General features: G+C 36.4%; 1 long non-coding RNA gene across 5 annotated transcripts in view; it reads right to left on the reverse strand.

The window, feature by feature from the left end:
• Nucleotides 1-3,123, reverse strand: part of LOC124108424 (uncharacterized) — a 34,460-nt gene extending 31,337 nt beyond the window's left edge. The window contains exons 1-2 of one of the 5 annotated variants that reach the window (XR_009228818.1): nucleotides 2,927-3,123; nucleotides 399-457 (exon numbers count right to left, since the gene is read on the reverse strand). This is a non-coding gene — a long non-coding RNA (uncharacterized LOC124108424). The remainder of the gene's footprint in view (nucleotides 1-398; nucleotides 458-2,926) is intronic. The other 4 variants (XR_009228819.1, XR_006856679.2, XR_006856680.2 and 1 more) reach the window with 4 other exon arrangements.
• Between the last annotated feature and the right edge of the window lie 10,220 nt (nucleotides 3,124-13,343).

The following is a 13,343-nucleotide window of genomic DNA, read 5'->3' on the forward strand; positions in this document are numbered from 1 at the left end:
AAAGAAAAGGTGAGGGCACTAGGATTGTAGCTCAATGGGTGAGTGGAGCCTCTGGGATTCGTCCTTAGTACAGCAAAGCTAAGGTAATAAAGACAGTGTGGTTAATGGAACAAAGACAGGCATACAGAACAGCCCACTTGAATTGACGTTACAAAAATATTCCTACATTTATAGTCAGCTGACTTTTTAACAGATTGTCAAGAGATTTGGAGTAAAATTCAATGAGTAAAATAACAAATAGTTACAAATGGTACTGAGACCATTTGGTACTAGAAGGAATATAGACACCAACCCCACATCACTTACAAAGCTTAACATGAAATGTATCATGGGTATAAATGTAAAACCTTAAAAGGCTATAAAATTGTTAGAATAAAATATAGAAGTAAAATCTTTACCTTGATTTTTATTAATTTTTCTTCAGATTGGTTTGCTTGATGATTTCTCATATACAACACTAAAAACACAGGCAACCAAAGAAAAATTTGACAAATTATACCATCAAAATAGAAAACATGAGGCTGGGGATGTAGCTTAGTGGTAGATAGCTTGCCCAGCATGTGGGAGGCCTTGGGTTCGATCCCCAGCACTGCAAAATCATCATCATCATCATTATCATTTATGCATCAAAGAACACTATTAAGAAAATGAACAGACAACCTACAGAGTAAGAAAAATACTTGTAGGTTATATACCTGATAAAGATCTAGTAATCAGAATGGATAAAGAATAGTTAAAATTCAATAACAAAAAGATGAGACTGGAGGTGGCATGGGAAATTACTACAAGTAGGCATGGAATACATTTTGGGGGTGACAAAAATGTTTTACAATTTATTGCAGTGATGTTTGCATAACCATGAATAGAGTAAAGCACATTGAATGTCACACGGCTTTAAATAAGTGAACTACATGATACATGTGAATTATATCTCAATAAACCTTGGTGGTAGTGCTGCTGCTGTTTTGTTTTGTTTTGTTTTAGTATTGGGGATCAAACCCAGGGACGTTCTATCTCTGAGATACATCACAGCTCTTTTTATTTAGCTTTTGAGACACAGTCTTACTAAGTTGCTGAGACTGGTCTTGAACTTGTGATTCTCTGGCCTCTATCTCCCAAGTCTCTGGGATTACAGGCATGAACCACTGTGTCTAGCTAAATCTGTTTGTTTGTTTTAATATTTTTTAGTTGTAGATGAATATAATACCTTTATTTTATTTATGTATTTTCACGTTTTGCTTGGAGATCGAACCCAGTGCCTCATGCCTGCTAGGCAAGCACTCTACTACTGAGCAACAATCCAGACCCCTTGATTTGATTTTGATTTGTTTTTTTGTTTTTGGGGTTTGTTTGTTTTTTTTTCACTGTGGATTGAACCCAGGGGTGCTTTTTCACTGAGCTATATAGTCCCAGTTCTTTCTATTTTATATTTCCACATAGGGTCTCACTAAGTTGCTAAGGGCCTCACTAAGTTGTAGTATGATGTAGTTTATAGTAACAAATATTAGAAATTATAAATCTTACAAGAGTGTGTTCATTGTGGTAATAGGACCAGAAACTGGGTTTCACAGCAGTCCTTCCAAACTCTGAGTAGCAATCTGAAGTAAGTATTCTAATTGTCACTGCATGTGCCATAGGCGCATTCCTTAGACCAGTTGCTGTTCATAGATATTGGCCACTGTGTTTTGCGGTGTCAGAATCATGTGCCTGCTGCTGAGATCAGGAATTCAGTGTTCTGGAACTGACCTGACAGACCTCTGACACACAGCCAATTATTTTTCTGTAAATTTGACCCTAAAGAGGAAGAAGGGCTGGGGTATAGCTCAGTGGCAGGTCACAAGCCTACAATGCCAGAGACCCTGGGTTTGATTCCTGAACCACTCTCAGTGGCGGGATAACAACAAATCCCATCAATATGTACAATTACAATGCACTGATAAAAAAAATGGGGAAAAAAAATCTGCTCTCAAAAGAAAAAAAAGGCAGGGGGACTATATCAATATAACTAGATCAGAACTGGGAGAGGAAGAGGTTTTATATTTGATAATGATGATGGTGGTGGTGGTGTTGCTACTGGGAATTGAACCCAGGGTGCTTTACCACTGGACCACATCCTCAGCTCTTTTTATTTTTTATTTTGAAACAGGGTCTCACTAAGTTGCTTAGGGCCAGTAAATTGCTGAGGCTGCCCTCTCACTTGCAATCCTTCTGCCTCAGTCTCCCAAATTGCTGGGATTACAAGCATGTACCACTACACCCAGTTCTGAGGAGGATTCTTTTTTCTTTCTTTCTTTCTTTTTTTTTTCTTTTTTTTTCTTTTTTTTAAGAATAGAGGAGGAAGGGGAGGGGGCATGGGGTTAGCAATGATGGTGGAATATGATGGACATTATTATCCAAAGTACATGTATGAAGACACGAATTGGTGTGAATATACTTTGTATACAACCAGAGATATGAAAAATTGTGCTCTAGATGTGTAATAAGAATTGTAATGCATTCTGCTTTCATATATAAATTTTAAAAATAATTTTTAAAATAAAGTAAAATAAAACACAAAAAAAGGGCTGTGAAAAAAAATAGAATAGAGGTGACTGCACATGTTTAACTGCTTGTGCACAGAGGCAAATAGGGAGGGAGCCTAATCAGAGAACTTAAGAGATAATTATTTTCCTTTCTCCCTCAGAAAAATATATTTAATATATTTTAATATTTAATATATTTAATAAAGAAACCTCTTCCAAGGTCCTTGGAAAATAACCTAGGCTCTCCTTTAACTGTCCTCCTCATGCTTAGGAAATAAAAAGTTAAATTGCTGTTTTAAATCACATTGCACAGACTAGAAGATGAAACTCCAAAGCCCAGACAGTGATGTTAATCAACATTTCAGCTTTCATTAAAAACAGGATTCCCACACACACACACTCACTACTTTCCGCAGTTAGGTCGTAACTGTGGGCAGGCCACCGGACTTGGCAAAACACAATGTGGTGAGCTGCTTCTTTCATGTTTGTTCACTCCTCTCACATTCTCAGCTGCTGTTGCTGACCCCTCTTTGTTGGAGCACTAGAGGCAGGAGAGAAAAGGGAAGCAGAAAGTTCTTCTGACTGATACTATTTTAAGATGGCTTTGCACTCTCTGGTTTTGGCAGATGTGTAAAGCTGAGTCATTTTTTAAAGATGGTTTCACGGATTCTTTGGAGACCATCCTGCTGGAACCTTCCAACGGCAACCCTCATGACATGGGTCTTGCCTTCTGTTATAGCTCTGGATCCACTATTTAGCTACTGCTAGAAATGAAAAGATGACTTCTCAGAATCTCTGTTAGAGCCCCGTCACCTTCCCAGAGAATCCTCTTGGAAAAAATTCTTGCTACATGAAATTATGCATTTTCTGTATTGTTAAAGTCAATCGAGTCATAGTTTTAGGTTATCTGCAGCTAAGTGCACTGATAGTTCAAGTCTATGTAACTGCGGGGTATGGTGGCATAGGCCTATAATCCCATGTTTCTAGAAGCTGAGACAGAAGGATGGCAAGTTCAAAGCCAGCCTCAGTAAGTGGAGACCCTAAGCAATTTAGTGAGACCCTGTCTTGAAATAAAAAGAGCTAGGGATGTGGCTCAGTAGCTAAAGCCCTCTAGATTCAATCCCCATAACACCCTCCCCACAAAAATTATAATTAATTGATGCTTAAATTCTATTTTTCTCTTCCTGGTATCCTGCTTACTGTATGGGGGGAGAGTTGCTAATTTTGTGCTTGATTCCTCTTTAAAAAATTTCAGTGGTCCTGGTTAAGAAGGTGAAGTTTAGTGTTTTCACAGCCTCAGAGAAAAGCTTCCTGCATAAGAATGTTCAGAAACCTACAGAATTGATGGATTAGGAATAAAGATAGTAATAAGGAATTATTCTTAAAAATACTAAGGGCTGTGGGTTTGGCTCAGTGGTAAATACTGGCTTAGTATGTACAAGGGCCAGAGTTCAATTCCCAGCACTGCAAAATGTAAAATAAATGTATTGAGAAACTTATCCCAAAACCAAGGACAGAATTCTCAGATTCTTCTCTTTAAACCTCCCTAAGTGAGTTTTTTTCAGAGATTTATAGATTTTATTTTCTGGAAATTAAAAAAAAAAATTAGATGGAATGCTCATATGGTTAAGGTAGTAACTGTAATGTATCTGCCTTAAAACTAACAAGAAACAAAACAACTCGAAAAAAGAGCAATGATTTTGTACCCAGAAGCAAACTAAACACACCATGAACCAATTTGAACCCAAATGTAACTGCTATTTTCGAGTTAGTAAGTAACTCATGAATACATATTATATTACAAAACATCCTAAAAGTTCTTTTCCTTTTTGTATGTATTTGCATACACATACACTATAACTTTACAATGTTACTAAGTCAATGATTGTATACCTACTGTTCTGTGACTCCCACTTTTAGTTTATAAATTTGTTTTGAAGTTTTTCTAAGTCTTCACAGAGCTCATTTTTTAAAAAAGACAACTAATCTTTATCATTATGACAATTACTATTATCATTATTATTGGAAGTAGTAGTTCTCAGGATTTAATCCATGGTGTTTTACTGCTGAACTATATCTCCAGCTCCTTTTGTTTTTTGAGAAAGGGTTTCACCAAGTTGCTGAGGGCCTTGTTAACTTTCTGAGGCCGGCTTCAAACTTGATCCTCCTTTCTCAGCCCTGAGTCACTGGGATGTACCATCACACCTGGCTATAAAGCTCATTTTAACAACTGTATAACATTCAGTAGTAAAGTGCATAAAATGTATTAGATCCTATCTATTAATGGACATTTAGATTCCTTCCAGTTTTTAGCTTTTAATAAAAATACTGGATGAATAATAAACATTCCTTTAGTCACATCTTTCTATAAAATTTTTAAAAGTAAGTCAAAAGAGTATATGCTTAGCACAACAAAAGTTTTCTCAGCTAGTCTCTGTATATGATTGCTTACTTTAATTACATATAGAGAATTGTCTAACAATTCCCCAATAATAAGATACCAATTGAACAGATAGATCACTGCCTACATAGATATTATCTTAAAAATGCCCTTCATAAATGTCTCATGTCTCAAAATGGAACTGCAAAAGACAAATATACAGGATGACCAATCTAATTGAGAATGCAAGATGGTTTCAGGTGAAGTTTATTTTTCCTTCCCGCCTTTTTAAAAATTTGTTTCTCTATCCACATTTTTTTGGATCCATTATAATTATCTGCAATGATGGAATCTGTGATTCCACACTCGTACATGCATACAATATAACAATATAATTTGGTCAATATCCACTCCCCAGCATCCCCCACTTCCTTCTCTTCTTCTACCCCCCTGGTCCCTTCCTTCTACTGCTCTCCCTTTGATTTTCATGAGATTTCCTTCTCCCTACCTTTCTTTTCCTTTTTCCTCTCTACCTTCCACATATGAGAAAAAAACATATGACCCTTGACCTTCTGAGTTTAACTTATTTCACTTAACATAATGATCTCAAGTTCCATCCATTTTCCTGCAGATGCCATAATTTCAATTTTTCCTTATGGCTCTTCCTTTCTTTTTTCCTTGATTCCTTTTTCTCTCTGTCTCTCTCCCTCTCTTTCCTTTATGCCCTCCCTTCCTCCCTCCTTCCATCCTTCCTTTCTTCCATCTGCTCACACATGTGGCTATCAGTAACCATTTATTCAATGTTAGAATCCACCTTTCCAGTCTTGTGCTTCCATTACTCAGGGAAACACATCTGTGTGATAATTGTGAGGAATAACAACCACTAAGGTGTTGCTCATTTTCCCAACCCAGTAGAAGACTAAAAGATCTGTTTTCATAAGTGATCCTGTTTTAAACAGTTACAGAATCACTTGTCAAGCCATTTGTTTTTCTTTACAAGGGAAGGCTTGCATTACATTTTTATTGCCTGAAAGAAAACTCTGCCATGCCTTTCATGTTATGTAGTCTATAAATAGGTTTTCTCATTCAGCAGAAAGGAAGCAGAAATATGATAAGTTTTACATAAGATATTAAATATTCCTTGTGGTTCATGGGTCAACAAACGGAACGACGACACCAAATCTCCCTCACACATTAGTCTGCATTAGCAATAATTCTTAATTTGGCAACCTAAGAAGAATATTGTAATAGAATCAAGGTCCAAAGGCATCAGAGAGTATTTTTAGACTTCTATGGAGTCCTGATCTGCTCTTTTTAGGTGTGGATTTCATGCATTAAAGTTCAGTTACTAGTTTTCCAAACTTCATAAAGTTCTTAGGTCAACAAACATCATGAAAACCCACTCTAGGTGGGTTTAAATGCAAAGGATGCATTTAAATTTTAATTCCAAATTGTTTTCAAGTAATTTGTCAATGTGTTTGCTGTTGTGCCCTTGCTCTTCCTAGGCAGCTAGTTGTAAATGGCCTCCGTGCTTTGGCAGCGCAAGAGCCTGCAAAGGAATGGACACTGTTATTTGTTGCCAATTAGCACAATGCCAGGCTAGATATCAGTCAAGTGCAGCAATAAATAACATTCAGTGTACGTGTCTAAGGAACTTTTGTTAAACAATATTTCCTACCAGGTTGAGTTTAATTGAACCACACTAACAAAAAGAAAACAGAAAAAACCTTCAGGGACTTTGTAAACAGTAAATACATTTCTTTCTTTTTTTTTTATTTCATAAATAGATTTCTTAGAAGGTCATAAACTTGGCTTGAGTATCTCAGTGTCTTTTTGAAACCTTAAATAAATTATACTCTTTCAGCATTTTTATACTAATATACAACACAACCTCTTCATACTTTGCAGATTATTTTGAAATGTAATAAGGGTTTAGGGGTGTAGCTCAGTGGTAGAGGACACACAGCATGCACAAGGCCTTGGGTTCAATCCCTAGTGCCAAAACAAATAAATGACTTTTTTTCTTAATGTAATGAGTTTGATTTAAGTTTGAATTTATACTTGCAAAAGCATTTGCAAAATTAGGGAGTTTTTTTGTTTTGTTTTGTTTTTTGCTTTGATTTCAAAACTGGGGAGTGAATCCAGTGGCAATTGAACTACATCCCCAGTCCTTTTTATTTTGAGACAGGGTTTCCGCTAAATTGCTGAGGTCTTGCTAAATTGCTGATGTTGTCCTTGAACTTTTGATCCACCTGCTTCCACCTCTTGAGACTGGAATTAGAAATACTGCTACTGTGCCCAGTAAATTTAGGGGGAAAATTTTATTTATTTGTTTATTTATTGGTACTGAGGATTGAACCCATGGGTATTTTACCACTTGACCTACATCCCCAGCACTTTATATTTTTTATTTTGAAACAGAGGGTCTCATTAAATTGCTAAGATTGGTCTTAAACTTGTGATCCTCCTGCCTCAGCCTCCCAAATCACTGAGATTACTTCCATGTGTCATGGGGCCAGATAGGAAACACTTCTAAAATGCATTAGTAGACTGGATATGGTTTAAAAAACCTGTAATCCCAGGGATTTGCGAGGCCAAAACAAAAGTTCAAGCAGGCTGAGGTTGTGGCTCAATGGTAGAGCATTTGCTGAGCATATATTATGCACTGGGTTCAATTTTCAGCACTGTGTGTAAAGAAATAAAAAATAAAGGTCCATTGACAACTAAAAAATATTTTTAAAAAATAAAGTTTAAGGACAGCCTCAGCAATTTAGTAAAGCCTAAACAATTTAGCCAGACCCTGTCTCAAAATAAAAAGGGGTAAGGATGTGACTCAGTGGTTAAGTGCCCCTGAGTTCAGTCCCCAGAATCAAAAAAAGAAAGAAAGAAAGAATGAATGAATGAAATGCATTAGCAAATCTAGAAGAGATTTTCACACTAATCTGATTCATTCTAACCAATGTAGGTAGGTCTAGGGACGTGACTCAGTGGTAGAGCATTGGCTTGGCATGTGTGAGGCCCTGGGTTTGATTCTGACACTAAAAAATAAAAGAATCTTATTGGTGCCAAAGAACGGAAGTGTATAATGTACATTTGTTACAGCTAAAAAGTATTACATTGAAAAAATGCTTTCAGAACTGCGTAGCTGAGGCCCTGGGTTCCATTGCCTGCACCTTAAAAAAAAAAAAAAAAGATGCTTATTGAACTTTCACAGTGTGCCAGCAATATACTTGGAAGATATCAGTGAATAAAACAAAAATTCCCATTGCCATGAAACTTACATTTAGCTTCTGTTATCACAGGTTTCAAAAAATTGCTGAAACATCCTTAATTCAAGTTTAAATCAAACAACTGTAGCAGAAAAAATTAGCAAAGGAAACTTCTTTCTCAATTGAGGAAAGTGACAATGAGATGTTTTTGTTTGCTCAAAACAAAAACAGAATCTGATTCAAATGTATAATATGTCAAGATCATTGTTCTGTCATGTGTAACTAATTAAAACAAATTTTAAAAAAACAGAATTAGTGATAGATAACACCAGAATAAACAGACTACTATGCACATTTTATGATACCACAAAATTTTCTGAAGAATAAATCACAAAACTTAAACCAGAAATATGGATTTGGCAGAAAATGGTTTCTGTTACACATTTGAGAGAGCTTTTATCTTTTGTAATGTGGCTATCAGATAACAGAAGAAGAAACCTGTGAAGGAAATTCGAATATAACAAATTACAAACTGAATTGAGTCTTTGGATGTTAGCCCAACTGGCTTAGCTAATTTGCTGAACAAAGTACTGAAAATATTCCAAAGCAGGGGCATTTACTGCATTGAAACTGAATAAACCAAGGGGTCAAATGATTGCTTCAAAATCTCTCTTTAATTAAAAAATTGTTTCCCTTTTTACAAGAGTGGCTCACTTTAATGATTTGATATTTTTCATCATCAAAAAGGCAGCTTATATGGTTCACAATTAGAAGACAGATTTTTTAAATTTATGAGTACAAACAGTATTTTTGAAATGTCTTTAAGAAATGTATATGAATACCATTCCATTCACGGAGAAGATTCATCACGTTTAATTGTTCCTAAATTTATACTGGAAGATTTTCTCTACTACGTGATGCACTGTATATTTGATTTGATTTGATTTGATTTTAAATGCTACAACAAAGTTTTCAAAATGCTGTATATGCTGCCAGATATAGTGAACATGCCTGTGTACAGCAACTCAGGAGGCTGAGGCAGGAGGATCACAAATTCAAGGTCAGCCTCAGCAACTTAAGGAGGCCTTATGCAACTTAGTGAGACCCTGTCTCAAAGTGGGAGAAAAAAAAAAGGTTGGGGATGTGGTTCAGTGGTTAAGCACCCCTGGGTTCAATCCCTGGTAGAGAGAGAGAAAGAGAGAGAAGGAAGAAGGGAAAGAGAGGGAGGGGGAGGAAGGAAAATTAAAAAAGGAAGGAAGGAAGAGAGGGAGGGAGGGAAGAAGGGAGGAATGAAAGAAAGAAAAGGAAAATGCTGTATATATCTTGCACATAAGCAGTCATACTGAAGGAAGTACTCACACATAACATAATGGAATAACATAAATGATGTAATAGAGAGCTATTGCACATATGAAGATAAATTCTGTATCATGCCTTCATTCACCTGTCACTCTGTAAATGCTGGATTCTGAAATATATATATTTACATATAAGCTTATATGTATCTTTGTATATTGTATACAGATGCAAAGATCCTTGACTCATGATGCGGTTACATTTTGATGAACTCCTTACAAACTGAAAATATTTAAGTTGACGGAGGGATGTACTTCAGCTGTAGAGCATGTGCCTAGCACATGTGAGTCCCTGGATTTTATCTCCAGCAACACACACACACACACACACACACACACAATTGTAAGTTGAACATGCATTTAATATACCTTACCTACTGACCTATCCTCGCTTAGCAACATGACCTACCCTTGCTTAGCAACATTGCGCACCACAGAGTATCAGTTTTTTACCTTCATTATCTCATGGCTTTCTGGGAGCTGCGCTCATTGTTACTGCTCAGCATCAGAAAACTGTATCATACTGCTATATTGCTAGGCTGGGAAAAGAGCCAAATTTAAAATTTGAAATATAGTTTCTACTAATGTGTACTGCTTTCACATCATCAAGGAGTTGAAAAAGCATGAGTCAAAACATCATAAACATATACCCTCTGCATATGTTGTTTTCTTCTTTTCCTTTTTTTTTTTTTTTTTTTTGCACTGGAGATTGAAGCCAGGAGTGCTTTATCATTGAACTACATCCCTGGCCCTTTTCTTTGTTTTTTTGTCTAATTTTGAGACAGGGTCTACCTACTAAATTTCTTAAGGCCTTGCTAAACTGCCGAGGCTGGCCTTGAATTTGTGATGCTCTGCTTTAGCCTCCAGAATTTCTTAGATAATAGGTATATAGCACCACACCTGGATGGTTTTTCTTTATTTATTCAACTAATGAATGAAGAAACAAACCAAAATAACATTACTGAAGAAAAATGTCTTTCTTTCTTTCTTTCTTTTTCTTTTTTTTTTTTTTTTTGGTACCAGTAATTGAACCCAGGGGTGCTATACCACTGAGCAACATCCCCAGCCCTTTTTATGTTTATTTTGAGACAGGGCCCAGCTAAGTTGCTGAGGCTGGCCTAGAATCTGTGATTCTCCTGCCTCAGCCTCCTGAGTTACTGGGATTACAGATGTGAGTCCATCTAGGAGGTTTTCACATTCATTCAAATTCTAAATTAACCTAATGTCAATGAAAATACAGAAACAAAATTTACATTATTTTAGTAATCTCAATAACTCTGGGAGAAAGGAAAATAAATAAATAAATAGCAATTACAAAAGACCTAAATTTGTCAAGAATGGATGCAATTTTTTTTTTCATGAATCCTTACAACCCTATTTTGACATAGGAAGTATTATTTACAACAGTTTTTAGACAAAAGAAGGTGATTTTTTTCAATGTCATACAATAGCCAGTGGCCATGGAGGATCTCAGTTCACCACATGGAGTCCTTAACTGCTGAACTCCACTGTCCACCTTTATGATCTTAATTTCCTTTTGTCTCCTGCTTTGTTTTCAGTTTTTTATCTTCATCTATCTTTCTTTTACCCACCTTTTCCTTCCTTTGTTCCTTTTCCAATACAGAAACATACACACACACAAGAAAACAAAGATTTTTTCAGTACATTAGGGAAAAATACACCATGGATATTCTAGAAAATTTTTCTGATTTATTTGCAAATTCTTTAGGAGAAGCTTAAAAAAACAGCAGAATCACAAAGGATCTTATCATTGAGGATTGGCAGGGAATAGATGACATACTCATATTGGGTAATTTAAGGAGCTACTTTGAAAGGAACAATTTTTAAAGGATTATTAGAAGACAAGAAAAGTTCTCAGAAGACAAGGAAACCATGTGGAGGCGGGCAGAGCACAAAGTAAGGTTTGAAGCTCTATTGCCACTGCTAGGCTTGAAGGCTGGGAAGTCGTAGCTTTCAGAACCTTGAGAAACAGAAAGCTATGTGGACAGTGTCAACCTGCAGACATTCTGATCCTCAGTCAAGGACTCAAACAGGTGCAAGGTAATGGAACCTTTTGCTCTATTGTTTATTTGTAAAATAGAGAATATTCAGAGGGGAAAGGGAAAGTACTGGTGAATGGGATTGACCAAATTATGTTGTCATATGCAAATATGGCAAAATAAATCCCACTATTATGTATAATGATAATGCACAAATAACCTGGGAATTGAACCCACAGGTGTTTAACCCTCAGCTATATTTTAATTATTATTTTGAGACAAATTCTTGATAAATTGCTGAGGCTGACCTTGAACTTGTGATTCTCCTGCCTCAGCCTCCCAAATCACTGGGATTATCGACGTATGCCACCACACTCAACCTCCAAATCTCTATATTAGCTTGATTATTTTATCTTCCTTATTCTGCAATTTTACCAAGTATTTTTGAGTCATTCCAAGTCCACAAGTTTAGGTCAAATTGCTTTCTCCCTGGCTTCTATTCACAGATTCCACATCTCAAATATCCTGAACCAGCCACTTTCCCTCTCTGTTTCCAACTCTGCTCCTGTTTCATTAAATGACACTTTATCCTCCCTGCTCCTAGGGACAATGCTTTCTTTACCACTCTTGTTCCACAATTTGCCTAGTTCATTGGGCCTTGGAATATTGTTTTCTAGATACTCATGGCCTTTTTAACTTTATTTCTATGAATCAGTTTCTGACTCCCACATAATGATTGCTTGTGAATATTTAATTTTTATATTATCTATAAGTTTCATGGACCCAGAAAGTGACAGCATAGTAGGCATGTTATCACAGATAAACAAAAGAATGTTATTAGTAATCTAATAAGATCTATGCTTTCCAAACAACAGGTCATGACCCAGATGGATCAGAAGCTAAGTTTCTTTGGCTGATTCCAGAATTTTAAAAAGTAGACCAAAAAACAGTGAAAGAGGATGGAATAAAAAAAAAATCAAAGTACAGCTGGGTATGGTGGTGCACACCTGTAATTCCAGCAGCTCAGGAGACTGAGGCAGGTGGATCACAAGTTCAAGGCCAGCCTCAGCAAAGCCAGCCTTAATAAGTTCCTAAGCAACTTAGACCCTATCTCTAAATAAAATATAGAAAAGGGCTGGGATGTGACTCAGTGATTACTCTGTCCTGGATTCATTTCCAGGGACAAAGAAAAAGAAAAGAAAAAGTGTATATTGTTTCATGAAACGTTTTTTGTTGTTGTTATTTTTGTATATATGTATGCTTGGTCACTGTGTAAAATGCATTTCTTTTCTGTGAGTTAATATTTTTTAGAAGTTTGAAGGCCACACATATTTACTTACCTGTTGCTTTGAAAATGCTCTTAGTCCTTTCCATTACATTTTCAGTTAGACTATAATGTGCTTGAAGGAAGGGACATATCTCTCTCTCTCTCTCTCTCTCTCTCTCTCTCTCTCTCTCTCTCTCTCTCTCTCTCTCGTTTTTGTTTAGTTTTGATACTGGGGATTGAACCCAGGAGTGCTTCACCACTGAGCCACATCCCCAGGCCTTTTTATTTTTTTTTATTTTGAAACAGGGTCTTGCTAAATTGATAAAGTTGGACTTGAACTCAAAATCCTCCTGGCTCAGCCTCCTGAGCCGCTGGGATTACAGCGTGCGCCACCACACCCTGCTGGTTTAAGGTTTTCAATGTGGTTTACTTTGCCAAAACTCAGAATATGAAGAAGCATAGGAATGTAACATTGACCATTTGTCAACTACTCCGTAATTGTTATTGATTTCCCATGATATGTTCATGTTGAAAAAAGACAAAACATAACCAAATGAAAGTTCCTTAATTTGAAGAGTGCTATGAGGTTAGACAAAATCAATTGCCAGAG

The sequence above is a fragment of the Marmota monax genome, unplaced genomic scaffold (genome assembly GCF_021218885.2).
Source record: "Marmota monax isolate L192 unplaced genomic scaffold, Marmota_monax_Labrador192_F-V1.1 WCK01_AAM20220418_F8-fsc00074, whole genome shotgun sequence".
Lineage (NCBI taxonomy): Eukaryota > Metazoa > Chordata > Mammalia > Rodentia > Sciuridae > Marmota > Marmota monax.